The sequence below is a fragment of the Sander lucioperca genome, chromosome 17, assembly GCF_008315115.2.
Source record: "Sander lucioperca isolate FBNREF2018 chromosome 17, SLUC_FBN_1.2, whole genome shotgun sequence".
Taxonomy (NCBI): Eukaryota; Metazoa; Chordata; class Actinopteri; order Perciformes; family Percidae; genus Sander; species Sander lucioperca.
The window spans coordinates 27,193,499-27,218,043 of NC_050189.1; the positions used below are offsets into that span (position 1 = coordinate 27,193,499).

General features: G+C 41.3%; 1 protein-coding gene and 1 long non-coding RNA gene across 2 annotated transcripts in view; one reads left to right on the plus strand and one right to left on the minus strand.

Annotated features, from left to right (window-relative positions):
• The window catches only part of LOC116052931, a 107,401-nt gene extending 98,919 nt beyond the window's left edge, over positions 1-8,482 (plus strand). The window contains exon 2 of the long non-coding RNA XR_004105694.2: positions 8,400-8,482. This is a non-coding gene — a long non-coding RNA (uncharacterized LOC116052931). The remainder of the gene's footprint in view (positions 1-8,399) is intronic.
• Positions 1-24,545, minus strand: part of rbfox1 (RNA binding fox-1 homolog 1) — a 288,454-nt gene that overhangs the window by 215,032 nt on the left and 48,877 nt on the right. The window lies entirely within an intron of this gene.

Genomic DNA, 24,545 nt, shown 5'->3' on the forward strand with positions numbered 1-24,545 from the left:
GTCTGCTATCATGTGTCTGTGTATGTATGTACAACAAAGTGTTTTATAGAATACTCAGAAGTTCAGTTTCTCCTTTTCTGTGATACTTACTTTACACACCCAGCAAGGCAGAAAGAACAGCATGAGCCTTTCTAATTTTGAAAAATGGACCCAAAGGTAAAGTAAATCATAGCCACTTTATGAACAGGTCAGCATAAAGTGGGTTAAACAGGGCTAAGCTACAACATGAGCTGGATTTGTTTGACAAAACACAGATCACAGACGTTCTCTAGGTTTTTGATTTCAAAGCAAAGCATGTATGCTGCGACAATCCAATCGTAGACCAAAAGCAAGACTGGTGTTCTCTGTAATGAACTGAAAATATTTGTACGCTTCTCATAATAACATAAAAGATCTATCTTTGTGTTTAGTGCCGTTGCTTCAGCAAAGTCCAGTCCAGTCAGTAATGCCACCCCGAATAAACACCAAGGACGAAGGTCCCGCTGTACAAAACACACACAGATGTGCTGGAAAGTTCCACCCAAGACAAGACTATACCAGAGACGGTTTGGAACCGAGACGCACCAACTCAGAGTAGTTTCCTGTATCTGTGTATCGTGGGCTCCGCCATGGCCACGCCTCTTTAGGAGACTAGCAGCAGGTCCTGAGTGTGTTGATTCCAATGGGAGAAGTGAACGTGAACACAGATTATGAGCGATCCTTTTGCCCCATAGTCACCAAAGTAAATATTGGACCCATTTCTCACAAGCCACATATCTCCAGAACATTCTGACACTAACATGGCATTTTTCAGACGAACACATCCGGAGAAAATAACTTTGTTTGAGACCAGTTTCTGTCTCCGGATCAAACTCTTGCGAGATCTGGCAACACAGAGAAGCTAACGCCAGCTAACGGGCATGAACGCCCTAACAAAACTAATCTCTGTGATGCTAAATCTCTTTCAGCTGTGTAAATATCTAATGTTAGCAAAAGAACATTAATAAATTATTTAAATATAAGTTTTCATCCATCCACATGACGTTCACTACACTTTCAAACGAGGCCACACCCCTTTAGGAAACAGGAAGTGTGGACAGTTTCATACCATTGGCGCTGCTTGAAATGCGCTATCTTTAGTATAAAAGATCTATTATTATACCATGTCCGAGACTCATTGGCAACATCATTTGTGTATAGTAATGTTAACTAACGTCACAGTATCCACAGCAGTTATCCACTGTGTTGGATCCAAACAAATGTGCATAAACTGATCTGGTACAAAAGAACACATGTGGCCAGCCGGCACTCAGAGACAAAAGACTCAGAAACCATGTGGTCTTTCAAACAGAGGGTTTCGGCCTACATGTAAATTCCACATCCCTTGCTCCAAACTCCTAAATGAAGAAAAGGAGATACGAAGGCCACAAACTGGCTGAATGACCACGAAGGAGTGGCCAAAGTGGTCAAAACTCTAAGAACTACAGCCTTGTAGTTCACACCTTTTCAGAGATCTCTGGATCCCCATTTGCTTAACGGCCCCTGAACACAGCATGCGGTCAGGGCCTATAAAACCTTTGGACACACCTTTTTTCATCGTCTTCCATTGCAACCCTGTTGCTGCAGGGAGCACGCAAGCTCTTGTGCAAAATTACTTCCACTTCTGGACAAAGTGGATTTATTTCTCGGTGTTCTGTAGAACACTACTGGATCCTGGAAACACACGTCGTGTTTCAACGCTGCAGAGAGAACAGCACGTTCTCTAGAAGGAAATCGGACACGGACACCGTTGTTTCTTCAAAGTTGACTCTGGCTTGTTTCCCGCAAATGTACGACAGCAAGCGGATAGTGTTACTGCAGAGGTTATCATATCATATCACATGATAATTAACATTAACTAATGTTAGCTGACATGTTAGCCAACGACGTTAGCTATCAGTCTCCTCTCCCTGCTTGTGTTGACTGACATTATCGGTTGCTTGTCGTGAAAAACAATGTATGTGTTAACGTGTGTTAGCTAATTATCTAACCTTAAAGGGAAGGTATGCTGTGCAATTATGGAACCCACTGCAGTTCTAGGCAAGGCCCGCCCTACGAAGCAACCCAATTGGCTGAGGTTAGGCATTGACCTCGAGTAGTTAAAAGTGCCCTGCCACACAAAAATGTTTTTACTTGTATTTTTTCAAATATGTTAGGTCCATATGTGTTTGTGTTATGTCTGAAAAGAAATAAGCAGAGAAATCAGGCCAATTACAAAAGCTGGTCAGTCTGACGTGGTGTTGCTTGAGCTCATTACTATTCATGAGCTCGCCCAGTTATGCTGGGTAAAGGATGCTGATCGCCAGGCTTTCAATGGCTAGCTGTTAGCCAATCAGAGTCAAGCAGCTTAGCTCGTTGAATATTAATGAGAACTGGCACAAATTGAGCTGAGTCTTCCTGCAGGCTTTCTAAACCATGCTAGAATGGCTTGAAACAAGGTAACCAAGGCATTCTTTCCACAAAAAATCCATGTCCATGGTAGAACTTCAGACATTACCACAAAGTAATGAAATACATGTGGCAGGGCACCTTTAAGGTTAGGATAGCTGATTGGACAGGGAATAGGACCTGAACAAATCGGGTTATGTTACCTTACGCGACCATGGACACCTGGCTAATCGTAGCGCGCAAATGCTATTGATGGGCGGGTCTTGCCTAGAACTGCAGTGGGTTCCATAATACGCAGCTATGCTGGTGTTTGTGGATTTGTAGATGAACAGTGTTTGGCTTCCCTCCATTGCACTTAACGTTAACTTACATGACAAACGACATCATTTTCTTAACGGAAATAAAAAGGACAAACAGTGTGCTCCAAATGTACCTTTTATTTTTATTCATTTAGCTAACTGTATTTACCTTAAATTTCAGCTCAAATCAGTCCTTCTTAACAGGCTGCAAGGAGCGCAGTTGGCTGGCTGCCTGAGGGTCTCCATCAATGGGTCGAGTCCAGAGGAATTTAACTACAAGAGGACATTAGAACTGTTCTTCTCATCCAGGGTGCAAATTTTGTCAATAGGGAGGTAGGGAGCGTTAAGCTTGTCTGTTCAACTTCAGACGGTAAGAGAGTTACCTTTTATCTTTTGTCATGCAAGTAATGTATATTTGTAATTTATGTTCACCATATTACCTGTCAGTTATCATCCAGTATAAAGCCTTTTAATAACTTTTAATTTAATAACTGTCAACTGTAAAAAAATAAAAAATTATAATAACAATTTTTTAATGGATGTTAGATGGGTTTAAGATGGTTTTGACTTAAAGGTGCAATATGTAATATATTTACTGTATTAAATCCAAAAATGACCATAATATGTCATCAGATATAAAGGTATCATGCTAAGCTGAAACACTATATATTCTGACAACAATGCTAAAGCCAGTATTCTCTTCTCTCCACAGGCTTTTATGACTGTCAACATAGCCAGCATCTAACACTGTGCTGTGGAGTAATGTCTGGCTATGTGAGACTAGCGTCTAGCAACATTGTTGTGGATGCTGTGGTCTCAGCCTGGCAACCAACGTGAACTTGATATCTGTGGAGGAGGGGGCGGGGGAGACGACTCTCTCCACTATTTTGAAATTGGACTAACTATTTTAAACGCTAGCTGTCAGTATTACATTTTGGGGAACTATGCAGTTTTTTTAGCTTAATTTTAGGGCTGTCAAAATAACGCGTTCATTTCGATTAATTAATCTGAGAAAAAATAACTAAATAAAAAAAAAACGCAGATTAATCTATTCCATATTGACGTTTGACTCGGAGCCGTTCTAGCCACCATTGGACTGTAAAATGAAGGAGGGGGATGAGAATGTGCTGCCTGGATCATTAACTGGAACATTTACTTGTAAAAATCTTCTTCCTGCCAACCCTGGCTACCGAAATCTGGTGCCACTGATATGTCTGCACTTCTCTCTGATGCTCTGAAACAGACAGGCAACACAAACACCGCTGCACGTGACGCTAGTTAACATAACAACAGCTAACATTAGCCTACCGCTAGCTAGTTAACACTATACTCAACAGCAGCTAACGTTAGCCTACCGCTAGCTAGTAGCTGGATTAAACACGGTTAAAATGCTGACAGCTAACGCTAAACGGTGTAAAGTTTGACTGTGTTTTACTGTAGAGGATTCAACACCGGTATGTAACAATTTGCAGCTACCGTCGGAAAAACAACACAGACGCTGCGTTCAATGAAACTGGTAAACTACAGCCGCGTGGTGCATTTTAAGTTATTGTAAATGTCTTTTTCCCATCTGGTGGTTGTTTTTGTTGTTCAACAGCAATTTACTAGTGAAATAAGTAATTGTTATTGTTATACGTTATTATTAAATCATTTAATTTTGACCATATGGCCTTAGCAATAAACAAGCCGTTCTTTAATGTCACCGACTGTTGTTTAGTACCCTTTTTTCTCTTTTCTTTTTTTACTTTCTTAAAAAGTATCGGTTCAGGCACCGTTAATTATGTATGCGATTAATTTCGATTAATTAATCACAGAGTATGTAATTATTTAGATTACATTTTTTAATCGATTGACAGCCCTACTTAATTTACCTTAACTGAACAGCTTCGGAGTCACTGGAATGGTTATTGACCCTTTGCAAACACGTCACACAACCACGTGACGGTGCCATGACGGACGGCGGAAGCACAGGCTAAGCAGTAGTAGACGAGCGGAAAGTTTCATAGTTTCAATCAGTTTGAAATACATAACACTAAATAAACTGTATTTATGGCTTTATATGGCTTCTTCTATTGAACAACAAGTTGTCGTGCAGTTATCGGTCGAGGTAGGGCATCTGGTAGGTGCTCACAAAGAGCAGTATTTAGAGAAGTTGGAGATAGCAGGATTGGATACCGACCCTTAATTCTTTCTCCCTCCGTTTTCACGGACCTCATTAAATCAGTCTGCCCGACTTCAGTCCACACGATCTGTACCACTATGTGGTAAACGGGGTATCTGGTGCTGATCTCAAAGCTTTTAAAAGTCTGGATGCTAACCAGTTCTTTGTAACTGGCTGGGTTACAGGTACGCGATGCTACGCTAACGGCGGGGGGAGGTACCTCATAATGGCAAAGATAAGACATCAATCTAGGGTTTATTTTGTATTAACATCTATTCTTTACTTAAGTAAAGATTTATATAACACGTAGCCCATGTTTTTAGAGGACATGGTCGGTCGTGGTTACCTACATAGGGGAGAACCGGGGCGAAAGTAACACAAAGCGATTTTCTCTGAGCCCTGACTACATTTGCATTTCAAGCTATGACAGCGCTTTCAGCACGCAGCCAGTGACGGAGCCACAAAATATCACGTGATTTCATCATTGTTTCCCGCTGTTATGTCCTGAAAGCTGTTTTCGAGTACGGTAAGTAAATTACTGAAGCGGTACTTTTTTTCTATTTACAAGTTGTGTTTCTCGTTTCATGTGTCACAGTAATTATCAATCTACAGGTTATTTAGCACTGTAACACATATGATCAAGTTTGCCTTGTCAGAGTTTTTCAGTATACATGTAATTCGGGTTTAAATGTCAGGAGCTCCAGTCGGGACGAAAGTAACACTTGTTACTTTCGTCCCGACTGCTAATGAGGTGATTTTCTCTGTGTTGCAGAGTTTATTAAAACATGTTTATGTCATATTATACCAACAGAATATGCCAAGAGTGAGGGTCAGAAAGACAGACAGAGGTCTGATTCAGCCAGATGTGTATGAGAGGGTGTTTCTGGACATATCTGTAAGACACATTAGTCTTAGGGCAGCTGCAAAGTCGCATGGCATATGCCAGCTCTGGTCACATGAGGCATGCACTGAGGGTGCAGAACATTATATCTGTCACCACTGTGACAATGAGTAGGCTGATGCCTTTTTTATGTTCCTTTTTGTTTGTTTACATAAGTCAGGTTTCCATCAAAGTTATGGTGGCATTCCTTTGCTGTTTTTGTTTCTAGGTTTCACTAGAGGAACATTGAGGAACAGCTGATTTCGGTATGTCACCCTCACATTTTATCCCTCACATTTAGGTTAGCCATACCTTAGCTTTTCCACCTCCACCTATGAATTTTTATTTATTTTATTTTATTTATTTTTAGTGTTTCCATCCAGATGTTTTTATGCACATTTTGAATTTACGCATAAAAACATGACTACTGTTAGATTATTTTGAGATTTTATGCTAATTTTGTTTAATTTTCATATTGTTCATATTGTTGAATGTTTTATAAAATGGATTGACATTGCTAATAAAAAAATATTCTAAACAAATCAAGTTTTTACTCTGTTATATTTGAAACATTTGATGAAACTGAAATTTTAAATGAAAATGTAATTTAATATTTTTTTTTTTGCAAAGATAAAGGACAGAATATGTTTGCAGTTACATATTAACAAAGTTATAGTCAGATATATTTAATGAAAACAAGAGTAACACAAAAAAAATCTAGCTTGTATTGTTGTGTTACTTTTGACCCACCTGTGTGTTACTTTCGTCCCTACTGATGGGGTCGAAAGTAACAATGTGCAACTTATGTTCAAAGTGAAATTATACTGAAGTCATTCGACATTTGTACAAAATACCACCTGGTATTGATAGACCACACCTGTGAGTTATTGACCACAGCAAAAATATATCTCTGTCTAAAACAATATCTTTTAAAAATATGTTTTTCTGAAAAATGGTACTTTCGCCCCTGCTCTCCCCTACCGCTGTTCACTGGGTGTGCCAATGCAACTTCCTAGCTAATGGATGCCTGAACGCATCCCAGCTCTGGGAAGTGCAGTCATTAATTATCTATCACACGTTAATCCATGCAGTAAATCACGGAGTGTCTATGATCAGTAGTAACCACACATAATTGTAACATCTAGCCATATTGTTATCTGTGATTATATTCGCTGTGTAGCCTATGTTTAGATTTGATGGTGGATATTACGACGCGATGGGCAGCAGCTTTTAACCGCATTTAACTTGTTTATGAAGCTAGTTTCCGTGCCATGTCATCTTTAATTTAACTGATATTTTTTGTATGTGTGTTAAGTTAAATGATCAAGGGAACGGCTTTCTTTTTTGGATATGTAGCTAGGTCAGTGAATAACCAATGTTAGCTAGTTATGTGGGTCATCATCGGGTTGGACCTGTTAGCAGGACAGCTGGTTAGCATGGCAGCTAGCTGGTTGAGGATAATTTTATTTATCACTCATTTAAAACAGAAAGGCAATACATACACATGCTTGTGTTGGTGAGGATTACTCTGCATGCTTGTGTTGGTGAGGATTACTCTGCAGATTGTGAATGTGAGAACACAAACACGAACGAAAACGTACGAGTTTAGCTTGCCGTCCATCTACAGCATAGCTCTTCCGCCGTCCGTCATGGCGTTCATAATTGGCGCAAGTGGAGCGTGACGTCACGTGCAAAGGGTCAATAGGACTTTTTTCGAGTTGAATGGTGGTCGTCTTGCTCCCCCCTAGTGCCTATGAGTTGAAAAACCACCCTTGCAACTTTAGGCCGGCGAGTTGCCTCTCAGCCTCAGGAAGTATCGCGTGATATCAGGTCTCGCGATGCAACGAATTGCTTCACGGTACTGCACACATACGCCCATTCAGGAACCAGCTAACAAGGTAGCAATGGAGTTTTTCACACTATCATCATGGCTGAGCTGGCAAAAAAGAAGCAGAAAGCTAGGAAAGCATTGTCGGAGGAACACAGAAAGAGGAAACGGCAGACTGACCAAGCGAGGAGTCAGACAATAGGAGCTGCCAAATATCTATTCCGAAGCTGTAGCGGGAGCTCTATAGAGAAACCTGTGAGAAAAAAGCGAGAAAACAGCGAAGAAATGGCTAAAACTGCATAGCCCCCCCTTTCATGTCCTTGTCTAACAAAATTATTTTTAAATGTATAGATTGATTTACAAGATTAAATATCTAAATTCAGCAAAGTTTGTCAATGGGGATGTAGGGAGAGTTAGAATAGAATACACTGTTTTTGTCCACCAGTGTTGTGAAACAATCTGACCAGGATTGTTTTGTGGTTCAAATCCCATCATCTACTGGCTTGACCTCTGTGAGTAGATGCTGAAAGCAGTAGCGAGCGCTCGGAGAACAACATTTTTTGGCTAAGTCCTGGATCTTCCCAATCCTACCTACAGCACCTTTTAGGCCCATGAGCCGAAACCGCCTCTTCGCAGGTTTTAATCCGGCCCGCGTATCAATTTAGGTTCCCAATAACTTTAATTTAGTTGTGCGTCAAACCCAAAAAGACGGGAAAGTGTTTTTGAAACTGCATTTATGCGACACTCAAAGCAGAATTTGGCAGATATGCTGACTTTGAGACTCTGAAATTCCCACAGAAGCAGATAGTTTACATATTCAGGCAGGTTGCTGTGAGTCAGCTGTATGGTAACCTGCTTTTAAAAATGTAATCTTTGTTTTGCTCGATTTGCTAAACTCTAATGGCTAACGAACTTTTTCGCTTACTTTTGTAGGGCTTTATGTCAACAGAAAAAAAAAATCGACATGCAGTAATACAGTCAAAGATATTTGACCTTTCTCAATAAAAACATGTCAATAAATTAAACATATCTGGCCCTTGATGTGATTGTCATTTGCCAGAGTGGCCCCTAGTGAACAAAAAACTAAACACATTTACTTTACAAAAATGTGTCTACAAAGTAGGTCATTTTAAATGACCAATTATTTTGTTTTTGTAGAAAGCAGTCCAGTGTTATGCACAGCTCCTTTATTTTGGCTTGTCAACAAATGTTGAAACGGTGAAATATGGACCTGGCTTCAATGTGAATATGAAGCGCTTCACTCTACCTCTCAATGAACAAAGCTGTCAGATGTTTCTCTTGTTATTTCCCGAATGCATTGCAGGGCACTGTTACAGAAATGTGCAATATCCTAGTCATTGCTCTGTGCCACAAACTGCACAGAAGCTGAGCTCAAAGCCAAAGGCATCATTGGATGCTTACTATGCTTATTAGCAATAGATATGTGGATCAATAGATATGTGGATCTACGACTATTTAATATTTTTGTGGTTATGTTTTATTATGCCAATTAGGGAGCAATTAATTAAGAGTTATGTGTACCGTGTCCCCTCTGTTTGTTGAATATGTACGCTCTGTATCTTAGACTTGTAGTGGAAGAGATCTGTTCTATTGATGTTGAATGACTGTCAATACCCCTCATCACAGTCACATAACATCTATTCTGGATCAATAGAAGTACATTTCCAGGAAAACGCCTGACATTGGACGCCAGATGTCAGGCTTTGCCCCACACCTTCTACTCCCTGCGTGTTGCCGTTCTCAAAATCCCTTCTCTACGGGAAACAACAAACTTCGAGCTTGCAAGCTACACGCTAAAAAGGCTTTCTTTTGCAGGGTGCAAATGTTCTACCAAAACAAGTTCCTTCCCGAGACTATTTTGCAGAGCCACCGTGCCTGCATCTGGAACTTTGATTGGTTTAAAGAAATGCAAACAACCCAAGTGTTTTTTTCTCCTAGCATTTATCTGTGGTGTAGCCAGACCTTACTCCACAATAGAGTTTAGATTCTCGGCCCGAGCCCGAGCCCGACCCAAGCCAGACCGGACCTCGGGTCGGGCTCGGGCCGTTATTTTCCGCCACATCACCGGGCCGGACCCTTGATCAAGCAATTTTTTTTTTTTTTTTTTATCCATTACCTTATTATCCTATTTGGGTGGGGAGAAAGCTATGCCATAATCAGAAATATTATAAATATATATATAGGCTATATAAAAGTAACAAATGTGTAGCCTACAAAAGTTAGGCTGCAGTTACAAAATGCAGCACTTCATGCGCGGAGTCTCCTCCTCTCGCACGCATCACACCGGGAGCTTGAAGATGTAAAGAAAAAAAGAAAAAAAGAAAAACAGGAGAATTAACTTTGAGCAAGTGTGGAGGAAAGTCGGAGCAGTTTAAACAAGTCGTGGGCAGTGACAACAATATGTTGTTCATCATTGTTTCTTTTTTTTTTTTACGTTTCTTCATTCAGATCCATTTGCGATCCGTTCCATTCTAAACAAACAGCGCAGTTTACATGCTTCGTCCTTGTTGTATTATTCTAAACAGATTTCTGTAGTTCAAACAACTCTGAATTGTAGTTGAGAACGTCAGTTATAACGGCCCACGTATTAAAAAAATTGTCGGGTTTAAATCGGGCTCAGGCTCATAATTACAGTTAATGTGTCGGGCCGGGCCGGGCTCGGACGCAACGTGCTCGGGCTCGGCAGGTTCGGGCTTGATTTTTTGGGCCGATCTAAGCTCTACTCCTCAATGCTGTGAAGATGGGTCCTTGGGCTTTTTCACTTTGTAAACCTATAACATGCACAAAGAAGATATACAACACAATAAAGGAAAGGGAAAAAGCCAAAAAGCATAATATGAGCACTTTAAATTACCCATATTATGAAAAAAAAAAAAATATTCTGGGATTTGGGGTGTTATTTTGTGTCTCTGGTGCTTCCACATGCATACAAAACTGTTTTGATTGAGATACGGGTTTCTGAATGTATCCTGCCTTCAGTCTGCGGATGAGCTGGTCAAAATCGGCAGCGCTATCTACGTCATTGGCCGAAACATTTGGTGTGTGCTAACCACTTTAGCTAATGCCACATCAGCTAGCTGTTTCTCCAACTTCGGTCAGTACAAGGCAGGATTAGCCGGGAGACTTCTTCTAAACTAGGGCACACTTCCAATTTTGCATTGAATACCTGCAGACGAGGGACATGTAAGTAGTTCTATACAATTTCTTTTGTAGATTTGTGTGTGTTGTAGCAGTGTTTTGCCATTGAGAACGAGGTGGCTAACTGCTAGCAGCGTTAGCTTCTAGCTAGTAGCCCAGTACCTAGCTACTGCGGTAGTCGCGTTTGTTGCGACTCCCAACAAAGATGGAACAGAAGTGAGATGTCTCACTCTGTAGCTAAAACAGAGAGCTCAACACACAGGGTGAAAAGAGGAGCTGCAGCAATGTGCAGTACAACAAAAATATGGTGTTTTTTGAAAATTAAACCATGTAAACCTATTTTGATACAACCTCAAAATACAATTATGAACCTGAAAATGAGCATAATATGGGCGCTTTAAGCTCCTTATCTGCTGTATTATTCAACAAAAACAATCACTCATTGTATAGTCTGACCAACAACAATATTAGATAGATTGAACAAACTGTTCTTTCCTGTAGGCCAGTTCTGTATGTTATGATGAAATTAGGTGATGCATGAATTTATATGAATGCCATATCATTAATTATTTTAGTTATAACTTACTTTAATCACAGTGACTGACTTGTTGAATGTCCAGCCTTGTAAACATGTAATAATAACCAGGACAACATAAAACACTGACAAGTAAGCCTGGAGTAAACATCAATATGAAAGTCAGTAACAAACCACACAAACTAAAGTGCAGATTGCAGAAATACACTTTTTACACTTTACAGGACAGTCTTTCAATATGTATATGTGCACAATGAGTATGGCACTGCCAGCCATAGTGATCTTACGGGTGGACCACGTCAGTTGTAGCAACGGAAAAACTCCTGTTTTCAGCTCCGCTGCGGCTCTCTGTTTACATTTTTTGGAGTGTAACTCCTGGCTAAAATATGTGCGGGAGGGCATGGTGTACCGCTTATCCAGTGTATTTATCAAAGCCGAGAGACCAGGCTCGGTCACCGTACTGAGGTGCATCCTATCTTTCGCGATGAACTCTGTTACTGCTTAAGTAATTTCCACGTTCCGTTCAGACATCACAGTGGCACAAACCGTGTCAGAGCCACACACACACACACACACCATGCATGCTGCGCATTAAGAGGCAGCTGCAGCCTCCATGTTAGCGACTGCGCGGTGGAGTGAGAGAGAGAAGGAAAAAGAGTTTGTCGTGAGTATGAATTAGCAGTGAAGTTATAGCTGTGAACGTAGCAGCGCAGTCTGTGTACAGTTTATCTGTCGGTGAATAAATGCTACAACACATCAAGACCCAAGCCAAGTTAAAGAGGCAAGTGTCTGTTCCTTGCTACCTGCTTGTTGAAGTGAACAAGGTTAAACGTTTCGGCGTTTCTAGGACTTGAGGACATTCAGGGCTTAGCCCAGACCCATTTAAACAAACTGAATGTAATGCACGCAGAGCAGATCACAAAAAATGGCGTTTGGCTTGATCGGCTTGTTAATAGCCAGTGTATGTTCATTTCAGCTGCGCAGTTTGTAGATGTTAGTTAGATGGCACAAACATTTGGCCTAATCACAGCTGGCCTGGCAACTCAAAGGCAAAGGCTTTGTTTCCAGATTTGTGGGGCCACATATGATGGGGGGGTAATTTTCATACACCTATTTCTACCTTTTTCTGCATTAATTTATGCTGGAAACATCTTTATTTATGTAAAGAGAAACAAAGGTTGCATTTCAAAATATGAAAACATACAGGAATATAATGCAGTAAGGCTCTCAGGAATTCTGTGTTGTTTTCTATTTATGCTCCTGTAAATTAACTTTTCTCATTTAATGTTATCTCTGCTGAGTCAACACACATGTAGGCATGATTTAGTCTTCCCTCCTCTTTTGTGTCTTTTGTTAATGAAGTAACCTCTTTAAATGTGCATGTGGCACTCATTCATGTGAATGACACATTCATTCATTTTAATTAATTTATAAACCCCTGGACTAATATTTCAGGTGTGTTTCAGCACAACGTTCAGCAAGATTTCTGCTCATGCTCAAAACATTCTGTACATTCAAAATAGAACTCATCCCATCTGTGTTCTCTGGCTTTGTGATATTTTGAGAACAATAAACACAAGAATACATAAATACAAGACCTTCTGACAGACACAGTGCCCCGTTTGAGTCTCTGGTCTCTCAATGAGACAAAGTTTAGGGAAGTGGCTGTACGGTGCTCTACATCGGAGGTGGAAAACAAAAACTACGGCAGAAATACATGGAACACAAGCGTGACACATCTGCCGCAGCATGTCCACAGCAGAGCACGACCATTACGATTACCTGAAGCTGCACAGACCACGAAAGCCGCGCTGTTCATCTCTATTTTTACAGAGAGAGCGGACACAAAGCGACACACAGGTCTACTTCAAAGCTCCGTGTGTTTGAGCCTGAACCATAGACTGTAAACTTCACGTCACAGGAACTTCAAACAAAATGTAGCAATATTATTGCGCACCTAATCTTTGTGTTTTTCTGGGGGCTGAAGCCCCAGAAAAATTAGCTGGCGACGCCGATGGTTAGCCACGGAGCTAGCGACAACTTCAGCACAGGCTTACTAACTTAAGATGGGCTGGCCTTTAAGGTGGACCAGCTGTTCTAGTGACAAGCTGCTCCTCTAAGTTTTGATTTAGTGATCTCTCCCTCTATCGCTGCAACGGACAACCTCTAAGCTTAATACAAAAAGAATTGCGCGATGACGATGCTGACGTCACAATATGCAAATGAGTGTGTGACCTCATTTGCACCTAAGTGCTCTAAAAACCCTGGCATCCTGGTACATGTAGGCAAAGCTGCCATCTTAGTCCATATAGCACACACTGGGGAATTCATTTACAATGGACTACATATACCATCAGTACTAAATGGACATCGAACATTAAAGGTAGGGAAATTTCCCTTTAAGTTATAACTGCCTCAGTATGATAAAGTATATGAGTTGTTTGTTGATTATAGTGACTTTGGAGACATTCATAATTTTAATGATACATTTCAGAATTATACAAAAAGGCCTTTTTCAGGGAACAAGAAATGGGTTAACAACTTTAAACAGTTCTGCAGCAATGGTTGATCAAGCCTTGAAAGTTGGTGCTACCAATTTCCACTGGTATCCCAGTCTGGATTACTTACAACCCCCTCTGTCTGCATAAAAGTAGTGTTGGAGCACACTGTGGTACCATACCCTCATGAGCATTATTTGAACAGTATTGTACTGCAGAAAGTAGTGTGTTGCTATAAAAATGGCGAGAAAAAGGCAATTAACAATGAAAGAGAGACAGACCATCATAACAGTTAAAAAAATAGGTCTTTCCTACAGAGAAATTGCGAAGAAAGTAAAGGTGTCAGTGAGTACAGTATTCCTCACCATCAAAAGGCGCTTAGAAACTGGGTGAAACTCTTACAGGAAGAGGGCTGGCAGACCTAAAAGCCACAACAGAATAGTTTATTAGAGTCAACAGCTTGCGTGATAGGAGGCTCACAGGACAACAGCTTTAAGCACAGCTTAATAGTGGTCGTAATAAGCAAGTCTCAGTTTAAGCTGTGAAGAGAAGACTTCGAGCTGCAGGTTTGACAGGTCCAGTTGCAGCAAGAAAGCCATTGCTAAGACGTCAGAATAAGAAAAAGAAGCTTGCCTGGGCCATGAAACACCGCCAATGGACTACTGAAGACTGGAAAAATGCACATGAAAGGGCAGGAAGTTGTGCTCTTCCTGCATCATGCTTTCAACATATGCATGTGGAAGTGCGGTGTTGCTGCTGCCCTCCCTGCTAAGGCTTTTCATGTAGATTCGTGGGTGGGCAGGGAGGTTTTTGCCTGGTATGGTGGTTTTGGGGGTTCCTGCACTGCTGCTGTCCCCGCTAAAGGCTTTCCATCCATGCACATGAAGGGGCAGGGAGGTGTGCTCTCCCTGCCTCATGCTTGTATGCACGTGGAAGTGCGGGGAGGCCCCAGAACAGAGCCATACCACCAAATGCAAATTGCAGATGAATGAATCTATTTTGACAAAGTGGTCCTGACTGAAATGAAGCATAGCGTAAGTTCTGGCAGGTCACGGAGTCAAGCTCGGCTATTATCTCAGCTCATAGCTGACAGTTCCTAAGCCAGCACACAAGCTGATGGCTCAGCTGATTCCCTCTTTTGATTTGATTTCCAAATAGCGCACTCTATTTAAACTGCTTTTCCCAGACTACCTTGCTGCATTTCTGCCAGCGCTTGCAACCCCCTCCACCCTAGCTCCTCCTTTTAAATTCATGTTGTCTGACTTAATCAATGTTGTGTCACTGTCTGTACCCTATGGGGATCCTGCACTGCTGCTCTCCCCGCATAAGGCTTTCCATCCATGCACATGGAAGGGCAGGGAGGTGTGCTCTCCCTGCTCATGCTTTCCACGTATGGATGTGAAAGTGCAGGGAGGCCCCAGAACGGAGCCATACCGCCAAATACAAATTGGAGATGAATGAATCTATTTTGAGTGGTCTTCACTGAACTAAAAGAGCTTCCGGGTCCAATGGAACAAACTGCTCAACCATAGTACTCTATGAACCCCCACCCACCACACACGCACACACACACACACACACACACACACACACACACACACACACACGCTCAGCGTCTTCTAATCTCTTCACAGAGCTATCCATCGACCAATAGTCTGGAATGGCAGCGTTTTAACCAGAAAAGCAAGCTGACAAATAGTTTGAGTGCTGGCTGCTGAGGTCATGTTTTTTTTTTCCTCTTTCCCTTTTAACTTTATCTGTTTGAGATAAAGCATTAAACCTGAAAGGCTGGAAACAAATGCTGAAACACTGTAATCAATTTCAGCATTTTTTATTTTGGCAAGTTAACCAAACGGTAAAGATAATCACGGTGCAAATGATGACATTATGACATTTTGTCTAACAAAAAAACAACAATAAGTCCCCTCAGCATTTAAATGTGTCTCTCCATCTCTCCCGTGCACTGTGCATCTTCCAGTTCAACAGACAACCTGCCATCTCATCGTGCACATCCACACCAACCTATGAAAATATTGCAATTTAGAAATGTCAGTGTTTTGTTCAAATGAGTCACATAAATGACATTCCTGATATTATTAATTATAGCATATAGCACACATAGGGACTTCTGTGTCGGGAGGACACAACTTAGGTCAGTATGTGTGTATCTTCATGTACTGTTTGTACTGAACAGTATTCAGAAACCGAGAACTCACATATCCCACATTGGGTTTTTATTTTTATCTCATCCTTTCTGCCTCCTTCAAGATCTCTGTTATTTTCATTTTTTTTCACTCTTTTTCTCTGACACACTGTTTCTGTCTTCCTACCCTCTAATGCATGCCATCCGTTTCTTTTCTTTAATACATCAATATACTATTGTGCAGCGGCTGCCATTTTCTGACGCAAATTATCTTCCCAAATGGGGACGTGAGGCGCTCTGCCTCCCTGCACAATCCTTTATTGATCGTTCAGTCTCATAAAAGCAGAATGGGCGAGGGCTGAGAAATAATGAAAGAGACAGACAGACAGACAGACAGACAGACAGACAGACAGAGAGAGAGAGAGAGAGAGAGAGAGAGAGAGAGAGAGGCAGGCCATCTGTACTGACAGAGATTTTTTTCACAACTCAGTATTTTGTATTGTGATTTATTGTATTATATTAGTTTAATGTTGGCCACTTAATAATACCTTCCAGACTCCAAAATTGAACAGAGTATATATTGTTTTATTAACCAAGATAAATTACCCACTACTTTATATGAACATGTAGGGAGATGTGCTGCATTATTTTTTAAGACACATCTTTTAAGTCTTTAAAGAAATAGTTCAATATTTTGAATATGCTTATTCACTTTTTGTCTGACAATGAAATGAGATCAGAATCAACATAAGGTCTTTTAAGGTCATTTTTTTACCCTAGCCCGAGGGGAAAAAAAACACCTCAGCAAAAGCTTCTCACCCATATATATGTATATGCATATAGCTGGTGTCCTTTGATGGGCAAGAAGCTAATGAATGTGAAACCATTGTAAGTAATCTAAACTCTATTACCATTCCAGAGAAAAACAAGAAGGAAAAAAGGGAGAAAAAAAATAAAATTTTCATCCTCGCCTATTATATAATCTAAATTTAAAAGGCATTATAACCAAGATCCCATGGATAATGATGCAGAGCCAGAGTTTTATAATATTACTAAAACAATTAGTACATAGGGAGATCTTGAAACAATGTTTATGTTTGTAAAACTAAAATCCACAATGTCATGAAACATAGATATCACCAGAGCATGCGTGAATCACAGGATCACATATCACATGGAAATCCATCTTGCTTGTTTCCATCCGGCTTCAAGCAGTTTATATCCACGACGTTCCACTTCCGGGATTGCTCTGGTGCCGCCGGAAATTCCGCCAGATGTCACTCATTTTGGCCGGATGTCCGTTACCCTTTCTTTGTGTTGCCGTTCTAAACATCGGTGGATCTCTGAGGACTATGGTTAACTGCTCCTCAGATCTCTGCAGGGTAAATCCAGACAGCTAGCTAGGCTATCTGTCCAATCTGAGTTTTCTGTTGCACAACTAAAACAACCTTTGGACGTACACATGTTCCACCAAAACAAGTTTCTTTCCGAGGCTATTTTGCAGTGGTAAAAAAAAAAGTCCGGCGATTGTGATTGGTTTAAAGAAATGGCAATAAACCAGAAACTGTGGACTAGCCAGACCCTCCTCCGCAGCGCTGTGGAGGAAGGTCTGGCAAAGCGAGAGTAGGCTTCAAAGTAATGCAATTGTGTCTGAACTACCAGCTTACCGAACCAATCACCATCCAGTGCGGAGCTACTGGCAGCTACAGGTGTGTGTGAGGGCCGCGACTGTTCAACAACAATGGCGGACGTGACATACAGATGGTTCATCCAATCACATGCCATTCTTTTTCGAAAATGCCTGCCCTTTCCCAAACAGTTTCCAATGACGGCTTCTTAGATGGTTCTGCGTTAAACCATCTGGCCCGTCAGGTTAATGTAGGATATATCCTCTGAATATCTGGAAATGATTAGAGCACTTTACCCTTGTCCCACATGTTGTGTTCCTACAGACATCTGTCAGTGTAGTAATGATTTTACTAAAAAGGAAAATCCACCTTAAAACAAAGTTTGTGGTGATACAAAAATTTAGGACAGTAAAATCAATATCTACAACCACAGACAACTGTCTCCCTAAGCTGGATATCAGAGCATCAGGTCCCCTTATCCCAGTCAGATTACCATGGCTGCTGTCACAGAGCCCGTCCATTATTCACTGTCTACGGAGCAGCTCCAGTATCTGTCCCTAGATGACATTAGTTTGTCTCTCGGCTTCACATGAAACGGCCACATCTTCCCTTCAAGTAATATGACTCATTATTTCCTCAAATAACCAAGGGAAAGAATGTGAAGATGGAAATTAAGAAGAAACAGAGGGGAATGCCTGCACAATCATTCCAACCCGCCACTGCCTTAAATAGTTCGATACATACAACCAAGGATTGGCGTGGGGTGTGGGGTATGTATAACGCCTGTGTTCAATTTTAGAGAGGGTTCAGGTAGAACCCTGACCGATTCTCCACTGGGCGCGTCTGTGCTGGGTTCCAGCTGTGTTCCGGTTTTGTTCTGTCCTCCGGGAGCGTCTCAAAAGCGGAGCATCTTGCTGCCCGACTCACAGATTTTATTGTCTCTACAAGTACTTTACAGAACAATCACGTGTTTATTAAGCTAGTATCTACCTTCCACTCCAAGCACTCCTACAGTTAAACTTCCATGCCTTCTCTTTTCTGATGTTGTCCTTAAAAAAAGATCTGTGATGTCGTATTATGTTTTTCCACCTCCAAGATGAATCTCTCGTTGTCCATGGTGTTGTAAAGGAGACATAAACGATATTGGTGGGGGGTGTTTTGGTAAGTTGACTAGATACTCTCCCTGTTTCACTTCCTGCCCGGCTGTCCGAACGCCCGGCGCGTAATTTTAGCGGCTTCTGGGACATGCCGTGGCACGGCTGGTGGAGTATGAAACATTGAATGGCAGTGTTCGCAGGGGGACGCGGCGCCTTCGGAACGCAGCGCAAAAGCGCCCGGTGGAAAATAGGGGTGAGACAGTGACAATGATCAGTGCTTGTGGCAACAGAAACATGCCTGAGGTGCCCTCACAGATCAGCACACTGAGGTTCAATATGAGCTCTGCTGTGATTGGTGGCTGCAGGGGGACACAAACACACTCCAAAATGTAAAGAGCTCTCATGGTAAATGGGAGGGAGGGTGACACCTTGATGAATGAGCGTCTACACAGAGACCCATGGGCTCGGAGAGAGATAGAATACCCACACAAGGGTCAAGTACAGGAAATATACGCCGATGAGAAACAATTTTCACTCAACGCCTCAAACACAAACCCATTAAAATGAGAAAATATGTAAGAAGTTTTTCAAGATTCAATTCATCATACAATGTCACACTCATAAATACAGCAACCATAGAAATGTACTACAAACACGGATATCAATGGGCCATACTAAATACACACATGCATACTGCACGTTCTGGCACACACTCACACCTCTCATCAGCCTGAGTGACAGTTTACAACAAGCAATTAGTTGTGCATGAGTGGTAGAAAAATTAATGCGGTGAAGAAAAGGAGATTTGTCAAACAATCCACAGTGTACAGTCGGAACATGACAGGCAAGAAGACAGAAATTAGTTTGAAAACCTCAAGCAAGTGTGTGTATGTGTGTTAAAGGTAAGGTTTGAAACTCGATACCAAAGCAAGTTTTTGTGTGTAGGCATGAACACAAGTGTCATCTCTGCTTTTTGCGGATGATGTGGTCCTGATGGCATCATCGGTCCGTGACCTCCAGCACTCACTGGGTGTGAAGCGGTTGGGATGAGGATCAGCACCTCTAAATCTATAGCCATGGTTCTCAGCAGGAAACCGATGGCGTGCCTACTCCGGGTAGGGAATGAGTCCTTACCCCAAGTGAAGGAGTTCAACTACCTAGGGGTCTTGTTTGCGAGTGAGAGGACAATGGAGCGGGAGATTGGCCTGAGAATCTGTGCAGCGGGGCGAAAAGAGAGCTAAGCCGGAGGGCAAAGCTCTCGATCTACCAGTCAATTTTTTTTCCTACCCTCACCTATGGTCATGAAGGCTGGGTCATGAACGAAAGAACGAGATCCCGGGTACAAGCGGCCGAAATGGGTTTCTTCAGGAGGGTGGCTGGCATCTCCCTTAGAAATAGGGTGAGAAGGTCAATCATCCGTGAGGACCTCGGAGTAGAGCCGCTGCTCCTTTGCGTCGAAAAGAGCCCGTTGAGGTGGTTTGGGCATCTGGTACACGTCCCTGTGTTGGGAAATGGGTGCAGGTGTTTTGATGTATGTCACAAGTGGCCAGTGTGTGCTGCCCTTTAGTGTCTTAACCTGAGCTAGATTCTGGAAGGTGGGAAGGTTCATAGTAAACAAACAAAAACAAATTGTAACTGGAAATTTACACCAGAACCAAGTTACTGATGTGTCCATCCGTTTAATTCACACTGACTTTGATCTATGTTATACTGTCACTGTCTTCACAACAGCGGGGGCTCCATTAGGAGTGTACAGGAAGAAAACACCATTATATAGCGAAATCAGACAGCTCACAGAAAAACTGGTGGTCTTGATCAAACATTATTTTGTGAAGTTCAGTGGAACAGCTGCCTGAGACTACGCCTCACTGAAGCCAGGCAGACACTGCAAATTCTCGCTGATTTTAGCCCCGGATTGGTCGCTCCCGGCCAATGTTATAATTGTTTGGCTGTCTTGCAGTTTGAACAGTTGAACAGAAGGCTGCTGTAAATAGATCTACTGTAACATGTAGTGAGCTTGTTGTGTATTTTTGGTGTAGAATTTTACATGTGGCTTAAACTGCGGTCTTGAGACTGAAAACTGAACTTCACTGCAGAACAGACAGAATTGCATGCATCATCCAGCCATATTTCAGCTCCATATTATTCTTTTCTCTTCTTCCTTTTCATCCTAAATACAAATGCACAATGTAATGCAGCCTTTCTCTATTTTTGTTAACATTGAGGATGCAGCCATCTTGTTTTAATAAACTGTATTAAAATTGTTATTTGACAAAACCGATCGTGGGTTATGTGCTTATGACAAAAGTTTATCAACATCAACAACTGCACCTCCACCCCTGCTCCTTTGTCCCATGGTGTCCCCCAGGGTTCAGTGTTCCCCCTTGGTAACATAATTCCTTGTCATGGCCTCCACTTCCAACTCTACGCCAATGACGTCCAGCTCTAAATCTCCAATAAATCCATCACCACTGCAACTCACTCCACTTTGACCAGTGAAATTAAATCATGAATGCAAGCCAACTTCCTAGAACTAAACTGTGATAAATCTGACATGATCATCAGTCCCATATCCCTCACCAAAACCGCTCACAACTTCTGCCTCAACATCGATAACTTGACTCTGTCTCTGTCCCCACACATCCGCAACTGTAGAGGTATTTTCGACAGCAACCTCTCCTTCCAAACACCACGTCAATCAAATCACCAGAACTGCCTTTTTCCCCTACTGGCCTGGGAACGCGTCTGGATCCTCCAGTCAGAGCTGGCTAATGTGTCTCGGAAAACGGAAGTTTGGGGTGCCCTGCTGGAGTTGCTGCCCCCGCGACCTGACCCTGACGATGGATTAATGGGTGGATGGGACATCCAGAACTCTGCTACTCATCTGCTCACCCATTCGTGCTCCCGTGACCAAATCACCCCTGTCCTACAGAACCTCCACTACTACCTCCCCAGCTGTCTACCTAATTTAAACTAATTAGCGTTAGCTAAATCTGTCGCTTCTAGCAGATTTGTGTTTTGAAGGAAAAACGCACGATTACAATAACAAAAGTAATGATACAGATAATACCTGTCTGTTTTCTCCCGTTTAGTGATGGAGCAATCATTAGCTTTAAAAAAGCTGAATAGCTAACCAATTTCAAAGATTGTTGTTCCCATTAGTCACTTAGACACAAAAACATAAGAAAAAAGGGTCCAGGTTGAAAAAAACGGTAGATACCCTTTACATATATCTTGTATGATGCTGTGGGCATCATAACATAGACCTAACTAATCAACGATTACATTCTTTGCCAAGTATTGTTATAAGTGATTTTAGTCCTTTCAATTTTAAGCCCTTTCCACTTAAAAAATTAACTAAACAATATAAAATGCTGAATAGATTATACTATAACCCGTCACAGCAGTGTAAAATGGGTATACGAGATGAGAGTAACTGCCCAAAATGTGATGTTGCTGAAGGAACCTTAATGCATCTGTTGTGGGACTGCAATGAAATTAAAGATCTTTGGTTTGGTATAACAAACCTATCAATGATCCACACTAATATAACCATTCCACTAACACCACAAACATGTATTCTGGGGGATCTGCATAACTTCAGTGAAGTATCATCTAGCAGTAAAAATATATTTCTCTCACTATGCATGGTCACAAAGAAGGTAATTGCGAACAACTGGATTGCTGTTGATACGCCTACACAGAAATAATGGGTCACTGAAGCCATTTAAATGATAAAGTTAGAAAAGTTAGCCTTTAAACTGCAAGGGAATGAGATGGAATGTGCTGAAACATGGGCACCATGAAGAATTATTGAAATCACTATAAGAGAAAAAAGAAAAGTGGGAAACTGCAAATATAATTTTGTATGAGGGGTGCACGGGTAATAGGGGCTTGGTTTTGAATTGTAGTTTGGTTTAGTGTTTGTTAGGTTTGATATTAAGTACGTTATGTATGTATTAGGGCTGCACAATATACTGTATTGTTTTTTATCATCATCGCGATATCAACTAGCGCAATATACACATCGCAAAAGGCTGCGACATATTGCTTAATCTATTGCTTAATATTGCCATATCACTTAAATATCTGTTTATTTATCACATATTCAAAACTAAACTGTAATATTCACTTTGGGGTCCTGGAGACCCTTTATAACAGCTCAAAGAAACATACTTGAGAATTTATGTATTTTTCAACCTGGACCCTTTTGTCTCATGCATTTCTGTCTATGATTAATGTGAACAAAAATATTTGAAATTTGTCCAGTATTGAGCGAGAACGCTGTAACCGACAACCGCCAACCGGGTGCAATGTAATCCTATATGGCAAATGCACAACGTCAATGTACGTCTACTAACAGTTCTGTTTTTGACACTGACAGGCACAGATTGTTATTATGGGTGTCTGACTAAATTATGGGAGGATGGTGAAGTTTCATTCTTAATTGAGAAATTATACTAAAACCTTTGTCAGGATCATCTACGGACTTCACTGATCTTCGAAGCTCTTAAAGACATTCCAAGACGTCAATCCGTTTCAATTATACAAGCCAATTAATTTCTATCAAAATAGATTATTTTCAAAAATGTGCAATAACTCAGTTCAAGTTGACATATCTTGAAATTCGAGACACGTTTAAGAGTTTTAACTTGGCTTAAGTATTAAAGCACATTGCACTTCACTTCTGGGGGGCGCCACAAATGTGTTTATAAGTTTAAATTTCTTAATTGGCTACATGGATTCTTACGAAATTCAGTTCAGACGATCTAGGACATGAACGATTGATTGGGGGGAAGTGGGTGTGGCTTATTACAACATATATAAATGTCAAGATGTTTCACATTCCAAACATCAAAAAATCTAAATATATCACTGCGATATGCAGCTTTTCCGCAGAAGCCAGGTCGCCCCAGTGATTGTGAGCTATCTATGTGCTAACTAACTGTAATTAGTAGGGCGGCTTTGGCTCAGGTGGTAAAGCGGTCGCCTACCAATCGGAAGTTGGTGGTTCGATCCCTGGCCCTGCAGTCCAAGTGTCCTTGGGCAAGACACTGTGTGTGTGAGAATGTTTATCTGATGAGCATGTCACCTTGTATGGCAGCCTCAGCCACAGTGTAAAAATGTGTGTTAATGGACTTCATTTCTAGTCTTAACGACTACTCAAAGAGCTCTAACATAGTGTACTATGTTTCACTCTTGCATGAGAAATGGCTTCAAGAATAAAGTGTCTCTTATCATTGGACTAATGGTATCCCAAGAGAACTTGACTGACATTGTCTTATCTTTAAAAACAAAATGCAATTGTTGAAAAAAAAAATGTATCTTATAATAAGGGTCATCTTATATCTGGGCTACTACGGTATTTCAGTCTGGACCAAGGTTGTGGACCGACGAACTGACCAACTGACTGACACTCCCTAGAGCCACTCTGTACTCATATCTGAAGGCAGCTCACTGGTTATCTCTGAGACAGAGAACACTTATGGCATGACTTTCAAAAAAGCTGATCCACAGTGCTCCGTTCTCACTACCCTGTTTGGCTGCCAACTGATAAGATTTACCTGATATTGTGTAATTTTTTTAACTCCACAATGTATTGCACAAAATCATGCCACAATATATCTTTGAAATACTGTACAACAACAAATACAGAAATGAAAAGACAACAGGAGTTTAGTGCGTTATGAAAAATAGAAAACATTAAGAGAACGAGGTTGAATGAAAGTGAGTGATAGAGAGCAGAGAGAAGGGAAGGGCGCACGGTGAGTTAAAAAGTGAGAGTGAGTGGAGAGAACAAGAGCTTCCTTCTCTAATTCCACAGACCATTAAATTGTAATTTCAATGCTTGCTATATTTATGCATTAAAACATTACGGCCGCCTACCCAACCAATTACTATGCAGACTGAG